This window comes from Lepidochelys kempii, chromosome 21 (assembly GCF_965140265.1).
Source record: "Lepidochelys kempii isolate rLepKem1 chromosome 21, rLepKem1.hap2, whole genome shotgun sequence".
NCBI classification, from domain to species: Eukaryota; Metazoa; Chordata; order Testudines; family Cheloniidae; genus Lepidochelys; species Lepidochelys kempii.
Genome location: NC_133276.1, coordinates 1,550,565 through 1,567,196, shown reverse-complemented (window position 1 = coordinate 1,567,196; position 16,632 = coordinate 1,550,565). Strand labels below are relative to the sequence as shown.

Here is a 16,632-nt window from a genome sequence, read left to right as displayed (position 1 = left end):
AAATGTTTTGCCAGGCTCCTTAAAAAGCAATTCTTGTAATCTAAATAGGTAATATATTTTTTGGGTTATTAAACTCCAAAATAATAATTGGCTTGCAGCATGTTTAGGACTTGATACTATGAAAATCTGCTTCTGACATCTGATTCCAGAGGTTCTCCCTTTACTTTAGGCACTGAATTTTCATAATTCCCTGGTAACTTGGAATTCTGTTATAGAACTTAATTTCAGTGTTTGGAATATATTTTGTACACCTAAAAAGAGGTTATTCTTACGGCTACCTGAGATCTATAAAATGCATGGCATCAGGAAACTAGGCACCCAACTCTCAGAAAGGTAGAGAGGAGTTAGATTTTGGAAACTAAATAATTTCATGTGGGATATAATGTTAAAACTGTGCCTTTATACAGAACGTATCTACACTTACGTACACTATCAGTTTTATGCAGAATAACCACTGGTTTATAATAGGAGGTGAATTTTGCTTCTATTCCAATTGCTGAAAACCTTTTAATTAGAATAGTTTTATGTTGTAAGTGGAAGCTCGCTGGCCAGAAAATGTTGATGTTGGCAAATGGTTTCACACTAAAGAGGAGGAGGAGGAGGGGGGGAGAGTAATAGATAATAATAGATATTCCTAACAACATTTAAAACCCTTTCAGTTCAGAAAAGCCAGACCCAGTATTATTTGTTACCAAGCTTTATGCAGTTTTATTTTACATGTCTGGTTTGAAGACTGAGGCAGCTGTTGAGTTAGTTGGGTAACAAGTGCTGTGTTCATACGCTAGCCAAATGGCACTCCAGGAATGAATCCATGTAATGCCATCTACATTCTTACAGTGTTTTTCTGATTCTCCCTCTTATTTCTGCAGGAAACAAGGACTTTTTATGGCAGATGAGGAATTCAGCTGTGGATCCTCAAAAATCTAGACATCTTTCACAGCTGACTCTGCTGTTCCTGTATTGCACTGGTTATCAGTTTGCTAAAGGGCTGAATATAAGCTCCTGCTGTATTTTGATTGCTTTTCCAGCTCCGCTCCAGAGTGTCTTTCAGCATTGTTAATACTTTATTTGCCCCTCTGTTCTTTACATTTAGTTGTCCAAAAACCTGTCTAAGTATAGGTGAATAAAGTGAGTGTTGTGGAAGGCATAGCATTTTTCTTAAAAACTTTAATTTCTTTTGATGACCAACTTCAATAAATCACATCAGTTTAATTTCCTCTTACAACAGAAATTTACTAATGGTTAAAATATGCCCCTAGAGAACTGGCTGGGTGCTAGTGCTTTGCACTGCTGCCCAGCCACCAGGGGTTGGGAATGTGAGACGATGTATGGAAAGTCTGTCATTGTTCCAAAGTGACCCTTTTGTTTCAGTGTAAGTGAATAGCTGCGTTGTCTTCAGCTAGGATTTTGGCTAGTGTAAACTTTTATGATATGTGATTCACAAAAGGTTTGTCTAGAGAAGTGTCCAAAATTTTTTTATTCTAATCTTAATCTCCTAAATCTGGAGAATTTTAAAAACCGCTTTAAAATTGGTACTTTCGGTTTCTGGTATCGCTGTAGCTGTTTTCCTGGTGTTGTGACAGTGTCACTGGCTGAGCTGCTTGTAACTAAGGGGGGTCCGAGAAGTGCAAAGAGAGCACAGCTGGAAAGCACTGAAGGAAAAATTATCCAAGAATATCCTTAATAAAGGTTCAGTTTGGGCTCAGTTTGCGTTGTGGATAAACATTTAGTTTGGGTCCTTGTTTATTGAAATGGAATCACCATTCAGGAGGAAGTGGAAGGGGTAATTGTTTGGGCGTCAGGGCAGCATCAGGTTGCTAACAAAGACTTGGAGGAGCCCCAGGGTAGAGTGAAATACTCAGAATAGGATGATGTGGTACTTGGATGTTTTTTGTTTCTTAAATCTGTTCATAAAATAAATGAACTTTTTTTAAACACTATAAAGCATTTAAGAAGATTTCAGTTTTTTTGCTGTACTAGGTAAATGGTCTGAGACTATAAGCCCTTTCTTATCTGTTCCAGAATTTTGATACATTGTCTGGTGTTATTGTGTGCTCATTTTAAACATGAATACATTATCAAGGTTTTATTGCGCAGCGTATAATAAACTAAATTTAAACAAGCACTTTCAGAGTAAACCTTCCTAATATTTTAAACTTTCAATTGGTCTCTGAATCTGGTTAATGGGATATTATGCTTATAAAGTGCTGTCAACAAAAGACTAACTTCTGCTGGCAGTTGTTCTACATCTATCATGTGGATGTAATTAGACCATTCTCACATTTGAATCACCTCAAGGGCAGATTGGAAGAGGCCCTGGAGGTTTTTCACCTTCCTCTGTAGCATGGGGCACGGGTCACTTGCTGGAGGATTCTCTACTCCTTGAAGTCTTTAAACCACGATTTGAGGACTTCAATAGCTCAGACATAGGTGAGGTTTATTGCAGGAGTGGGTGGGTGAGATTCTGTGGCCTGCGTTGTGCAGGAGGTCAGACTAGATCATCATAATGGTCCCTTCTGACCTTAGTATCTATGAATCTATATTCTCCTTTACTTTTCCTGAATTGGCAGAGATCTTTAATGACACAGCTATAGTTCAACTACATAACAGATCCTTAATTAGTTTTTCTTAAAGGGAGATTGACACAAGTAATATTTAGCCAAGTAACAGCCTTTATTATACAGCAGAGTAATCAGCAAAAGCTGTCTGTCAGTAGAGGGCCATTATTGTTTTTCAGTGCTAAGAAACCATTTATTATTATGAATATACATTTACAGTTTAATTACTTGTATTGAAGGAGTTGAAATAGAATTTCCTTATTGCTCAATATCGCCAGAGTAGAAAGGTCTTATGGTTTATCAGGAAGTTCCCTTTGAATCCTGTCAGAAGATGAGAACCCTATCTCATAAAGCTTAATTTTTCTGTACCTGCACTGAGGGAATTCTCCCCTGGCCAGTTGTATGTCCTATACTGCTCTTGTATGCTACTGGGATGGCATATAGAGGCCAGAATGGGGGAGAAAAGCAGTCCCCAAAATCTTGACTTCTGCGTGATTCTTCAGTGTTTCACATACCTCCCAACTCTTGGACAGATTGTACAGGCAGGTCAGTGCACACTTAACACCTGTACCCTTAATTCAAAATATGAAGCACTGGGCTTCATTTTACTTACTTGTCTTATTGTCCCTTCAGGTGAAATGAAATCGTATTCTTTCCTCTAGATCTATGTAGTTTTCTATAATATAGTTTCTATATGGAAAGGCTATTTTATTTATAGCTCCATCCAGTGTTTTTGAGAAACCATTGAAAAAACGAGCAACATAAGATATTTATGAAACAGGAATGTTAGCATGAAATCACTCTGCATTTATTGATTCAGACTAATATAGTCATGGTGAATGGATAATTTTATACAGTTGTGTTTTTACTGTATTTTGTATTGTCATACAATGCCCCCAAATGTGTCTTGCCTACCAACTTCTCATCATTACTCTTCCCTTAAGTAACCATCGAAAGCTTTTACCACATGTCCTGTTTGTGAAGACACAATAGAGCCCCAAGAACTGACTACTATGCCTTCTTGAAATTTACTTAGTTGTGCACTGTTTTAATACTTATTAGTAAGGCTGTGTTACTTATTAGTTAACAGAGGTTAAGACTTTAAAGCTGAAATTAATTTAATAGATTTTTTTGTATCTTTATTTAAAGGGGAAATCTACATAAATTATGTAATCTGTATTTCTGTCTTTACCATAAGAACATATGAAAAGGAAGGAATTTTTAAAATAACATTAATAAGATTCTTGAGTATGAAGAGAAAAGAATTACCAGTGGGTTTTGTTCTCTTCTAATAAAACTCTATTTTAGTAGCATCTGGAGTGAAGAATTTTCCCTTCAGGTAATGTTTTAATGGCCTTCTGTACTTCTCCCAGCACTGATTAGAAACTTCGGTTTGTTTTGATCACTCTAATTTATATGACGAAGCTGAACTATCTTCTTTAACAAAACAATTCCCCTTTAGCTACAATTGTAATTCTGACTTACGTAATTTTTCATAATGCTCTAAATGCTCTGGAATTTGCTGGGGGAACTAGGGGATTGGCAACATATCTAGGAATTTCACCCAACTCTGCCATATTACTAACTTTGTTTTCAGGCTTTCTGGTTTCAGTTGAAAGGCCAACTTCCTTCCTTAACGACATAGCTATAGTTCAACTACATAAAAGATCCTTAATTAGTTTTTCTAAAAGGGAGATTGACACAAGTAACATTTAGCCAAGTAACAGCCTTTATTATACAGCAGAGTAATCAGCAGAAGCTGTCTGTCAGTAGAGGGCCATTATTGTTTTTCAGTGCTAAGAAACAGTTTATTATTATGAATATACATTTACAATTTAATTACTTGTATTGAAGGAGTTGAAATAGAATTTCCTTATTGCTCAATATCTCCAGAGTAAAAAGGTCTTATGGTTTATCAGGACGTTCCCTTAACTTTTCTCTTAGCATGTTTTTTTAATCTTAGTTTTTGTACAGTAGTTGTGTACTAAGCTCCTTTTGATCTTAAATATTTTAGCTCACACCAGTTTAGAGATTAGAGACAAAAATGATAGGGTTTCTCATTCTGTGCTCTCGCTTTGCCAACACAGCTACTTTTTCTGAAAAACTGCTTTGGTAGACTCTGCCATTTATTTTCCTGCTTTACAAGAAATAAAGACTAAGTACAAAGAAGTAGTTGAACTTGTAAGTTGTTTTTAGACTCTCTAGTAATACCATTCAGCAATACCATTAAACAGATTTGATGCATTTACACTTTTTTCTTTCCAGTTAAGATAGGAAAATATTTATATATACATTTATCAGGTTGCTACTGGAATAAAATACTTATTACAGTGCAGTGCATTTTCCGCAACTCATCTGCAAAATTCAGTTCTTGGACTCAGTTAAAAAAAATCAGTTTTAGAGGAGATCAGGTGTCACTAGTAAGTTTTTTGTTTGTTTGTTTTTTGTTGTTTGTTTTTTTTAATCAATCTGATCTTCATCAGATATCTGACTTCAGAAATTTTAAAGGACCATTATGATCTCGTCTGACTTCTTTCATAATGCAGACCACATAATTTTCCGAAGTGATTCTTGCATGAAGGATCTACCTGATAACTGTAAATTGAATTAGCTCATATTCCTTTTGAAAGACATTCAGTCAGTGGCACCAATTAGAGGAGACTAGGGGAGCAAAGCCCCCTCCTTCCCTCCCAAGGTTTTTGTGCTTGGTCAAAGTTCCATAGATTGTGGAGTTCACGGGGACCATGACCCTATCAGTTTTAAGCAGTGGTCCCATACTAAATTAATACAATGCTGATAGGGTGATATTGACCATTGCTTCAGCTGTGCTCGGCAGCTCTCCAGCACCACTTTCTACATGCCATTACCCTCTGATCCCACTGAGAGTTACCAAAAGAAACTACAGCATTTGCTCAAGAAACTTCCTGAAAAAGCACAAGATCAAATCCGCACAGACACACCCCTGGAACCCCGACCTGGGATAGTCTATCTACTACCCAAGATCCATAAACCGGGAAATCCTGGGCACCCCATCATCTCAGGCAATGGCACCCTGACAGCAGGATTGTCTGGCTATGTAGACTCCCTCCTCAGGCCCTACGCTACCAGCACTCCCAGCTACCTTCGAGACACCACTGACTTCCTCAGGAAACTACAATCCGTCGGTGGTCTTCCTGATGACACCATCCCGGCCACTATGGATGTAGAAGCCCTCTACACCAACATTCCACACAAAGATGGACTACAAGCCGTCAAGAACACTATCCCCGATAATGTCACGGCTAACCTGGTGGCTGAACTTTGTGACTTTGTCCTTACCCATAACTATTTCACATTTGGGGACAATGTATACCTTCAGATCAGCGGCACTGCTATGGGTACCTGCATGGCCCCACAGTATGCCATCATTTTTATGGCTGACTTAGAACAATGTTTCCTCAGCTCTCGTCCCCTAACGCCCCTACTCTACTTGCGCTATATTGATGACATCTTCATTATCTGGACCCATGGAAAAGAAGCCCTTGAGGAATTCTACCATGATTTCAACAATTTCCATCCCACCATCAACCTCAGCCTGGTCCAGTCCACACAAGAGATCCACTTCCTGGACACTACAGTGCTAATAAACGATGGTCACAAACACCACCCTATACCGGAAACCTACTGACCGCTATTCCTACCTACATGCCTCCAGCTTTCACCCTGACCACACCACATGATCCGTTGTCTACAGCCAAGCTCTGCAATACAACCTCATTTGCTCCAAGCCCTCAGACAGAGACAAACACCTACAAGATCTCTATCAAGCATTCTTACAACTACAGTACCCACCTGCGGAAGTGAAGAAACAGATTGATAGAGCCAGAAGAGTTCCCAGAAGTCACCTACTACAGGACAGGCCTAACAAAGAAAATAACAGAATGCCACTAGCCGTCACCTTCAGCCCCCAACTAAAACCCCTCCAACGCATTATTAAGGATCTACAGCCTAGCCTGAAGGATGACCCAACACTCTCACAAATCTTGGGAGACAGGCCAGTCTTTGCCTACAGACAGCCCCCCAACCTGAAGCGAATACTCACCAGCAACCAGATACCACACAACAGAACCACTAACCTAGGAACCTATCCTTGCAACAAAGCTCGTTGCCAACTGTGCCCACATAACTATTCAGGGGATGCCATCACAGGGCCTAATAACATCAGCCACGCTATCAGAGGCTCATTCACCTGCACATCTATCAATGTGATATATGCCATCATGTGCCAACAATGCCCCTCTGCCATGTACATTGGTCAAACTGGACAGTCTCTACGTAAAAGAATAAATGGACACAAATCAGATGTCAAGAATTATAACATTCATAAACCAGTCAGAGAACACTTCAGTCTCTCTGGTCACGTGATTACAGACATGAAAGTTGCGATATTACAACAAAAAAACTTCAAAACCAGACTCCAGCGAGAGACTGTTGAATTGGAATTCATTTGCAAATTGGATACAGTTAACTTAGGTTTCCCTTGCATAATGACTTAGCCACTCCCAGTCTCTGTTCAAGCCTATTTCCCCATCTTTTTTCCTACCCCTCCTCCCCCCGACGTTCTTGTTAAACCCTGGATTTGTGCTGGAAATGGCCTACCTTGATTATCATACACATTGTAAGGAGAGTGATCACTTTAGATAAGCTATTACCAACAGGAGAGTGGGTTTGTGGGGGGGGGGAGGTATTTTTCATGCTTTGTGTGTATAAAAAGATCTTCTACACTTTCCACAGTATGCATCCGATGAAGTGAGCTGTAGCTCACGAAAGCTCATGCTGAAATAAATTGGTTAGTCTCTAAGGTGCCACAAATCCTCCTTTTCTTTTTGCTTCAGCTGTGTGGTCTCATTGGCACTGCAATTTGACCCAGTCAGATGGAGGGGCAGCCAGGCGAAATTTTAGTGAGTGGCATTGTGACCTGGTGCATGGGGTTGCAACACCACTCAGACTTGACCTGTGCAGGGCGTCTACTGAAATCTTGGTTTCTGGCACCACTGGCTTGTGCATTGTGTGAGTAAGAGAAAGGAGAGACTCCCCAGCTCGGGGAGGCCTGGAGTGCCTGCAGGAGGAGGCAGGGAAAGCAGGACTGGAATGAGGTCACTGATTAGGAACTGCGGAACAGAATTTCCCCTCCTCCCCCCACCCAAATAAATATCTGAATTGACATCAGTGCATCCAGTTTGATCTAAATATGTCAAGTAAAGGAGAACCTTTTGATAAAAAGTTGGAAAATGGGTTCCTTTGGTTAACTACCCTGATTATGAAAAACTTGCATCTACTTTCAGCTTGAACTGTGCTAACTTCAGTTTAGTTATTGGTTCTGTTATGCTTATATCTGATAAATTAGAGAGTCCTCTGCAGTAGTAAAGTGACTATAGTAGAGAATATCTCTAAAGTTTACCTTTTAATCTGCTTCAGTAACAGAAAAGCGTGTATAAAATAGCAGTACCAGGGATTGGATTTTTTTCAAATGTACAGTTCCTAGGACAATGGGACCTGGATTCCAGTGATTGGGGTTTTCAGGCACTACTCTAATACAAATATTAAATTATAATAATACCACCAGAGGAAATAAGTCTCATCCAATCAAATGACTGCTTGGTTGACTAATTTCTACTGATGATGAAGGGTTAGGGGTTCGGGTTAACAGATGATACAAAACTACTCAAGATAGTTAAGTCCAAAGGAACCTTAAAGAGCTACAAAGGGATCTCATTAAACTGAGTAACAAAATGGCAGATGAAATTCAATGTTGATAAATGTAAAGTGATGCAAATTAGAAAACATCATCCCAACTATACATATAAAATGATGGGTCTAAATTAGCTGTTACCACTTCAAGAGAGAGATCTTGGAGTCATTGTGGATAGTTCTCTGAAAACATCCACTCAATGTACAGAAGCAGTCAAAAAAAGCGAACAGAATGTTGGAAATCATTAAGAAAGGGATAGATAATAAGACAGGAAAATATCACATTGCCTGTATATAAAATCATTATATGCCCACATCTTGAATACTCTGTGCAGATGTGGTCACCCCATCTCAAAAAAGATATATTGGAATTGGAAAGGGTTCAGAAAAGGGCAACAAGAATGATAAGGGGTATGGAACAGCTTCCATATGAGGAGAGATTAATAAGATTGGGACTTTTCAGCTTGGAAAAGAGATGACTAAGGAGGGATATGATAGAGGTCTATAAAATCATGACGGGTGTGGAGAAAGTAGATAAGGAAGTGTTATTGACTCCTTCTCATAACACAAGAACTAGGGGTCACCAAATGAAATTAATAGGCAGCAGGTTTAAAACAAACAAAAGGAAGTATTTCTTCACACACTGCACAGTCAACCTGTGGAACTCTTTGCCAGAGGCTGTTGTGAAGGCCAAGACTATAATTGGGTAAAAAAAAAACAACTAGATAAGTTCATGGGGGATAGGTCTATCAATGGCTATTAGCCAGAATGGGCAGGGATAGTGTCCCTAGCCTCTGTATTCCAGAAGCTGGGAATGGGCGACAGGGCATGGATCACTTAGAATCATAGAAGATTAGGGTTGGAAGAGACCTCAGGAGGTCATCTAGTCCAACCCCCTACTCAAAGCAGTACCAATCCCTAACTAAATCATCCCAGCCAAGGCTTTGTCAAGCCAGACCTTAAAAACTTCTAAGGATGGAGATTCCACCACCTCCCTAGGTAACCCATTCCAGTGCTTCACCACCTTCCTAGTGAAATAGTGTTTCCTAATATCCAGCCTAGACTTCCCCCACTGCAACTTGAGACCATTGCTTCTTGTTCTGTCAGCTGCCACCACTGAGAACAGCCTAGCTCCGTCCTCTCTGGAACCCTCCTTCAGGTAGTTGAACGCTGCTATCAAATCCCCCCCCCCCCCCCAACTCTTCTGCAGACTAAATAATCCCAGTTCCCTCAGCCTCTTCTCATAAATCACATGCCCCAGCCACCTAGTCATTTTCGTTGCCCTCCGCTGGACTCTCTCCAATTTGTCCACATCCCTTTTGTAGTGGGGGGACCAAAACTGGATGTAGTACTCCAGGTGTGGCCTCACCAGTGCCGAATAGAGGGGAATAATCACTTCCCTCGATCTGCTGGCAATGGTCCACTAATGCAGTCCAGTATGCTGTTGGCCTTCTTGGCAACAAAGGCACACTGCTGACTCATGTCCAGCTTCTTGTCCACTGTAATCCCCAGGTCCTTTCCTGCAGAGCTGCTGCTTAGCCACTTGATGATTATCTGTTCTGTTCATTCCCTCTGGGGCACCTGGCACTGGCCACTGTCAGAAAACAGGATACTGGGCTAGACGAACCTTTAGTCTAACCCAGTATGGCCATTCTTATGACCCCTCTAGCGTGCCAGGCCCCAAGGACCAACACAGTTCCACGGTAGCAGGCCTGTGGGCTCCAAGACAAGAAGACTGGATCCCAGTTTCTCTCTGTGGTTCCCTGCAGCAAATCCAGCCAAGCCAGACTCTTGTGGGAGGCGTGTACTATGTCCAGGGGTGAAAGTAAAATATAGCTCTTATCGGTTCGGGCTCCCCCCCCCCCCCCCGAAGTTACATTTCTTACCCCTACAGTCCAAACTCAAGCAACTCTCCTGCATACTTCATGGATCCCTCCCATTGCGTGACTTAGATATAGAAAGTAAAACTACTATTACTACTACCAGTATTGTCTGTAATAAAACTTTACTATTGAAATAAGCCTGAAAACTCACTGTCACATTTTTCTCCTTGTCCCTCCTCCTCCTCCTCCAGCCAGGCTGCTGACATGGCTAGGCTCTGCTTTCCACCGGCTGCCCGCCTCACTCTGCAGGGGCTCCCCTCTAGCAGGGAGCAGGGGGACTGGCTGAGGGAAAAGCCTCCCTAGGTAGCCTGCTGCCTGCATAAGAACAGTTTAAACTTAGCTGTTCATTCGGCAGTCTGAACCATGGGATTCGGGGCTATTTCTGGCATCGTTGTTAATTTCACTGAGGGTTGTTGTTGGTGGTGTGGGGGGGTGTTGTATTCTGCCCCTGCCTTGGTCTTACACAATAGCCATTTGGCCGCACAGCTTAAATCCAGAGCTAATAAAAGCCAGTGGAAGGGGAAAACTCACTGTCACATCTGGATTTAAGCTGTGTGGCCAAATGGCTGGTGTGGCCTGGTTCCCTCTTGTCATGTCTCATCTGGGCTCCTGAATCAGTCCAGAAAGCCCCCCTTTTCAAGCCACCTGACACTTTGTTTTCCAATTCAGTTCACAAGTCCCACATGTTGGGGTTTCCTGCTGTTAGATGTTGACTGTGCAGTCAGCAGGGTATATCTTTGTATTGCTGGGTCCTCTCTTGGTTTGGGTTCGTTTGAGCCAGTTCTAGTGACTGTATTCATTTCCCCCAGACAGTGAAGTGATACACACACCGCTCCTGTCTCCTGCACTGTTCCAGGAGCAGTGTTAACACTTTTGCACCCACTGGGTAGCAGTGCAGTGTACAAAAGGAAACTGAGGCATGCCTAGGATTTATAAAAATATTACAGAAAATTCCCACCTCGTCAAACGTGGGATGAGTTGTTGATCATGCATTAAATGTTTAGTTCCATTGAGGCATAGTGGTTGATGACAATTTCCTGGAGGACGGCGTAGAAGTTGGCCAATTTTTTGTGATCTAATGACACATCTGAATTCTTTCCAGGAGGGAAAGAAATGGATAAGACAGTGAGCAATACCTTCATCTTGCAGGTTAATAGGAAATCAGGCTAAAAGAGGGCATTCTCTCCAAAGATATCAGTGGCAAAGGTTTCCTTTGTAAAATAAAAAGAGAGTTGTGAAGGATGTAATAATATGATTCTTGTAAGGGGTGCCAAGGTACTCCACGTTGATAAATAACTTTAATACTTCCATACCTTAAGCAGTTTTATTTAATAGTCTCTAATAGCAGACTATTGAATTTGCTCAGACTTCCTTTTTAAAACATTAATCATTTCAACAAACATTCTCTAAGGCCTAGAGATTCAGCCCATTGCTCCAATTTATAACAGGAATTCTGGAAAGCATGTTTGTGTATAATCTGTGGAGTCTCTGGGGAGGGGAGAGAGGGGAGTTTATAAAAAATTAAAAAGAAAATAAAATTTGCAAAGGAAGAGAGAGATTACAGTCTTTTTGCAGTTTGTCCCAGAAGTTCTGCTTTGAAAGAGGTGGCAAAAAATAAATCCATTTGAGTGTCTTGTCCTAGACAGCATTGCTTAATAATACTGTCATTTAAATGATAGTAACGAGGCTGTGAAGTTGACACCTTAAGTTCACATTTTGTGGCTATTGTTTGGTTGAAGGCAGCTTTCTGCAGTGCAAGGGTGATAGCATATCAAGTTGTATAGGGAAGGCACTTTTAACAATGGAGAGTGCTACAAGCTCCTTATTAAAAGCTAGGATCATATAGTGGCAATGAAAGCTTAATTTAGAATCTCTCATATAAAAGAATTAAAGTTCCTTTTCAGAGACTACCGAGAGCCAACTGTATTAATATATAACTGGTGGTGTTATCTGAATGGTTGTCTCTGCTTCTGGAGTTTTGAAGGTCTTTTGTAACTTCAGATAGTCTTTTCTAACATTTTTTTAATCCAAATTATGAGGAGGTACAGATTCTACATTTCATTTCCTTTAATCAATAAGACCAGTCTCGGCAGATGTGCTAAAAGAAGTTGCCAGGAAAACCTAATATGTTATGTTGTGGAGATTGCAACTGGACTGCAGCTCCTGGCTTTGGGGGAGAGAAAAATTGACTTGGAAGCTTGACTCATAGATAAAATCTACAAAAAGAAAAGGAGGACTTGTGGCATCTTAGAGACTAACAAAAAGCTCAAATAAATTTGTTAGTCTCTAAAGTCCTCCTTTTCTTTTTGCGGATACAGACTAACATGGCTGCTACTCTGAAACCAGATAAAATCTAAGATCTCCTAGTGACAATGATCTGCTGCATCTCTGATTTGCTGAACAGATAAAATATAGAGCTTTAAAACCTACTTTAAAATAAGGAGGACTTTTCAAACAGTGTATGCAAGGTAGTGTAGTCTTTGAGGAAACAGTAGGAGATGGTTCTCTTGAAGACTCAAGGCAGAACTGTATCATCAAGTGGAATTAAGGTGTCAGTAAATGTACCAAAAAAAATAAAAAGGCTTTTCAGCTAAGAGTTCTAAAACATGGAACCGAAAAGCTTTTGTCTTGCAGTGAACTTTGATTATGTCTGCAAAGTTACTGGAGAAGGAATGTTCCCCAGGGGTACTGTGCAACTATTCTATAGAAGAATGAAGTTAGTCTGCATATAAGCTTGTGAAATAACAAATTGGACTGTTCCTTAAGCTTTGATCCTCTCAAATAATGATACTGCAGTATCTGCAAGATACTTCAAGAATAAAAATTTTAACCTGCTTTTCTGTAGCACTTTCCATTTTAGGATCTCAAAGTTCCTTTATAGACTTTCACTGCACAACATCCTTGTAAAATAAGTATTATCCACATCTTACAACTGGGGAAACTGAAGCACAAAAGGAGGTGGTTTCTTTCTTAAGGTCACAGTCTGTAGCAGAGCCAGGAATACAACAAGTAATTCTGGTTTCTTTCACCTTATTAGCACTGAGTTTTGAATTTAAGATGTACAGAACTTTGCTAATTCTAATACAGTTCCTAATATGGTTTAATTTGAATATTTAATCTGTCCCATACAATACACATAATAAACACAAATTTAAGATTAGAGTTTGGAAACTGAAAAGGGTAAAATCAAAGCATATGGCTGATTAAAAAATGTGTACAGTTTCAGTGATGGAGCGTATGGGAGCTCATATGTTAAACATTCCCTAGCTACATCCTTCAAGTGAATTTGCAAACACAAAATTTGAACACAAACTGAAACTGGGATTAAATTTATGTTGCTGATTGCCTTTTGTTAGTGTTAGTTCTGATCATTCCAGTAATTTTCCAGTTGAAGAAGTAACTAACATTAAGCCTCTACATAATCATGCCACAGTATAATTATGTTCTTCGTCCCTTGGACGAGGAATTGTTTCATAATCTAGCCTTGCAACAATAAAGTTAAGAAAGTGCGATTTCAAAAACAGGAATGTTGTGGTCTGGCCTAGTAATCAGAGTAGGAGTCAGGTCTAGTGAGTGGAGCAGGCATCCAGGTTAGGGAGCAAAGCCAAGGGTCAGCACGAGAGTCAATTGCCAGTTCCCAGAGCCAAGAGTCGAGCCAAAGTTAGAAGCAGGAATCTAAGATGAGGGCCAGACACCAAATGCCAGAGTCAAGTGTCAAGTCCAAGTCAGAGCCAGGGCTAGTCGATGATTGGAGGTGAGGAGTAAGGGCAGGGACTGGAGAAGAGGCAAGAATCAAGCATGGAGCCGGAGTACGGTGAGAACAGGAGCAAATGCAACGGTGTGAGGTGAGCCAGAAGCAGAGCAGGAACAGGTTTGGGTGCAGGAGGCAGGCATAAGTAGGGTCTAATGCAGCCACAACAGGAAATCACCTTGTTGTTGCTGAGACAAACTTCCTGTGCCGCTTCCTGGTTTAAATAGCATGGTTGGACCAATCAGTGGAGCTGGGCGATCCCCCAGTCAGGTTCCTATGGGTGGTGCCTTGGCTGAGGCTGTATTCCTACTAGCTTCTCTGCCCACAAGGATTCAGGAGATGCTGTATGGAGGCTAGGATGCTGTAGCTGTGTGGGGACTCCCAGGCCTGGGTTCAAGACCTGGGACGTCACAAAGAGAAAGCTAGTGGCAAAACTACTTAGCTTCACACTGGAGGCTGTTTATACATACTTAAGACTCAGAGAAGGTGTGTGTATATGCAGAAAAGGTAGTAGGAAGGCAGGGAAAATAGCAGTATGGTTAAATGGCAAGTTTCAAGACGCGTTTCAAGACAAACACATGTCTTGCAGAAAATGTAAATCCAACCTTACTTAATGAAGCCAGTAGAGAGGTGTGTGAATTATGGCAGGTAAAATATAAAATGGAAATTAAGAAGAATGAGAGGGAATTTCAAGGGCACGTAGCCATAGAGATGCATTATTTATATCAGAAGGGCAAGTTATTCTACAGTTGCCCACTACTGGGGTTTTTGCAGCCTACTCTAAAGTGTCTGGACTAGGCATACCACTGATCTGATTCAGTTTGGCATTTCCTGTGTTCTTTCAGATTTTTACCATTACATTTTTCACAATTCATCAATACATTTATATTATGTCTATTTTGCTGAGGCAGAAGTATTTCACTCAAATAACATTTGAATTTTCCCGTACTGTTTTTCCCTCTCATGAGCCATGTACAGATAAATGGAGCTCTTATTGCAAGGCATGTAAAGTGATCTGTAGCAATTGACTTTGCTGTTTTTTCTCCTGTTCTCACGACTTTGTATTCTTTTTTTCGTTTAATTTGAGATGTCTGTGATGCCTTTTATCTTCTGGAAATGCAAACTTTCCATTTTTTTGACTAATAGTATTTTACATTTGCATAAGGCTTTTCATCTGATAGAATTCCAAAACACTGCACTGACTATGATGGATGAGGTTACCCAATGAAATGCAGTCATCTTTGGGGTGGAAGGCAGCAGGAAGGCAGACATTTAGTATACATCTAAAAACCAGTCTGGAGATAAGAGAGTAGTGTGCGGGTCAAAAGGAAATTTTGGCCAAGGATCTAAGATAAACCCCTACCCTTAAGAAGAGTATCTGGGGTTCCTTAACGTCTGTACAGAACAGACAGGATGTAGTCAATATGTATTTAATTTATTGAACCTAAAGCCCTAAATTTCAGTAATAGCAATTAAATATATACGCAAGAGGACAGCAAATAGATAATAGAATTTTGCCATTGACCAAACTGATAGACACCCTAGATAAAGAGAATAAACTGGCTTTGAAAAGTAAAAAGGTGTCAGTATTAAACATTAACCCCATAATTTTATTTTCAAAACACTTTCATCTAACTTGCCTTTACCTTGAAATTATGTACTCAGCTTTTACTCTTGTAGCATGAATAGTGCTGTGAATAAACTGAGATTTCAAATGCTGTTTGCTAAATATGAGGTTTTGTTTTTAAAAGTATCATTGAAAGGTTTAGCTTTTTAAGTTTGCGCTGTGTAATAAGCCATCTGATCTTGTTTTGTTTTCTCCATAAAACAGAAAAATATGCTGACCCTTTCTTTTTCTCTCTTTTTTTCCTTTCCCTTTGCTTCAAGGCATTAATACTAAACTATTATTCTCTTGCTGATCCTAGGAAAGATTGTGTGCTGTGGCAACCTGACTGGTGTTAAAGCATCCTGGCTTAAGTCACTGTTGATGAATCTTACACACTAATTAAATATGGGTTTCCTAATATAGTCTGTCTGGCTTGTGTAATTGAATTTGGTGCTCTAAATGCTATATGGTTAGAATCTAATCAAATCATGACAGTTATTTTCTTTTTTATCTTATTTTCTGTTTTGGTGTGGGGAGGTTGTACTAACTTCCAGATTTTAATTAACATTTTAAAGGTTTTCCACTTGGTCAGGTTGGATGATAATTACTACTTTGGCTAGTCAGCTGCTCTGAATATAAACCATATGGCTATTATATTAGCCCTAATGAATGTCTTTACATGGAATTTTCACATGTTCCAATCATTTTTAGGTCTTGTACACATATTGCTGATGTAACACACTTATATAGCTTTATTGAAAAAACTGGCCTTCTAGTTGTTTTAAAATTTTTGGATCCTCAGTTGTGTATATCAATTTAGTTTTCACATATTGTAGTCCTAACTACAATAAGTAAGTCCTACTTCTGCTTTTGAGTCTCTCCTGAGTCTCTTTTTCCTTGCAACCAAATACGTTCCTTACATTAGCTTTAAGAAACAGTGTGGTTCTGATCAATAGTACACCACTAGTGATCAATAGGGTATACTTTTCCTGGGTAGGACTGGGTAATGTATGTGGTGTCAGTTTCAAATTAACTTGACTGACTCCCAGGATTCATTACGCAGATGTATGTCGTTTGTTTTTAATTTTTGTGTCTAAGTGATTA

The 16,632-nt window shown here is 40.0% G+C and overlaps 1 protein-coding gene across 7 annotated transcripts in view; it reads left to right on the top strand.

Annotated features, from left to right (window-relative positions):
* Positions 1-16,632, top strand: part of MAGI3 (membrane associated guanylate kinase, WW and PDZ domain containing 3) — a 211,945-nt gene that overhangs the window by 74,142 nt on the left and 121,171 nt on the right. The gene's annotated exons all lie outside the window — the stretch shown is intronic.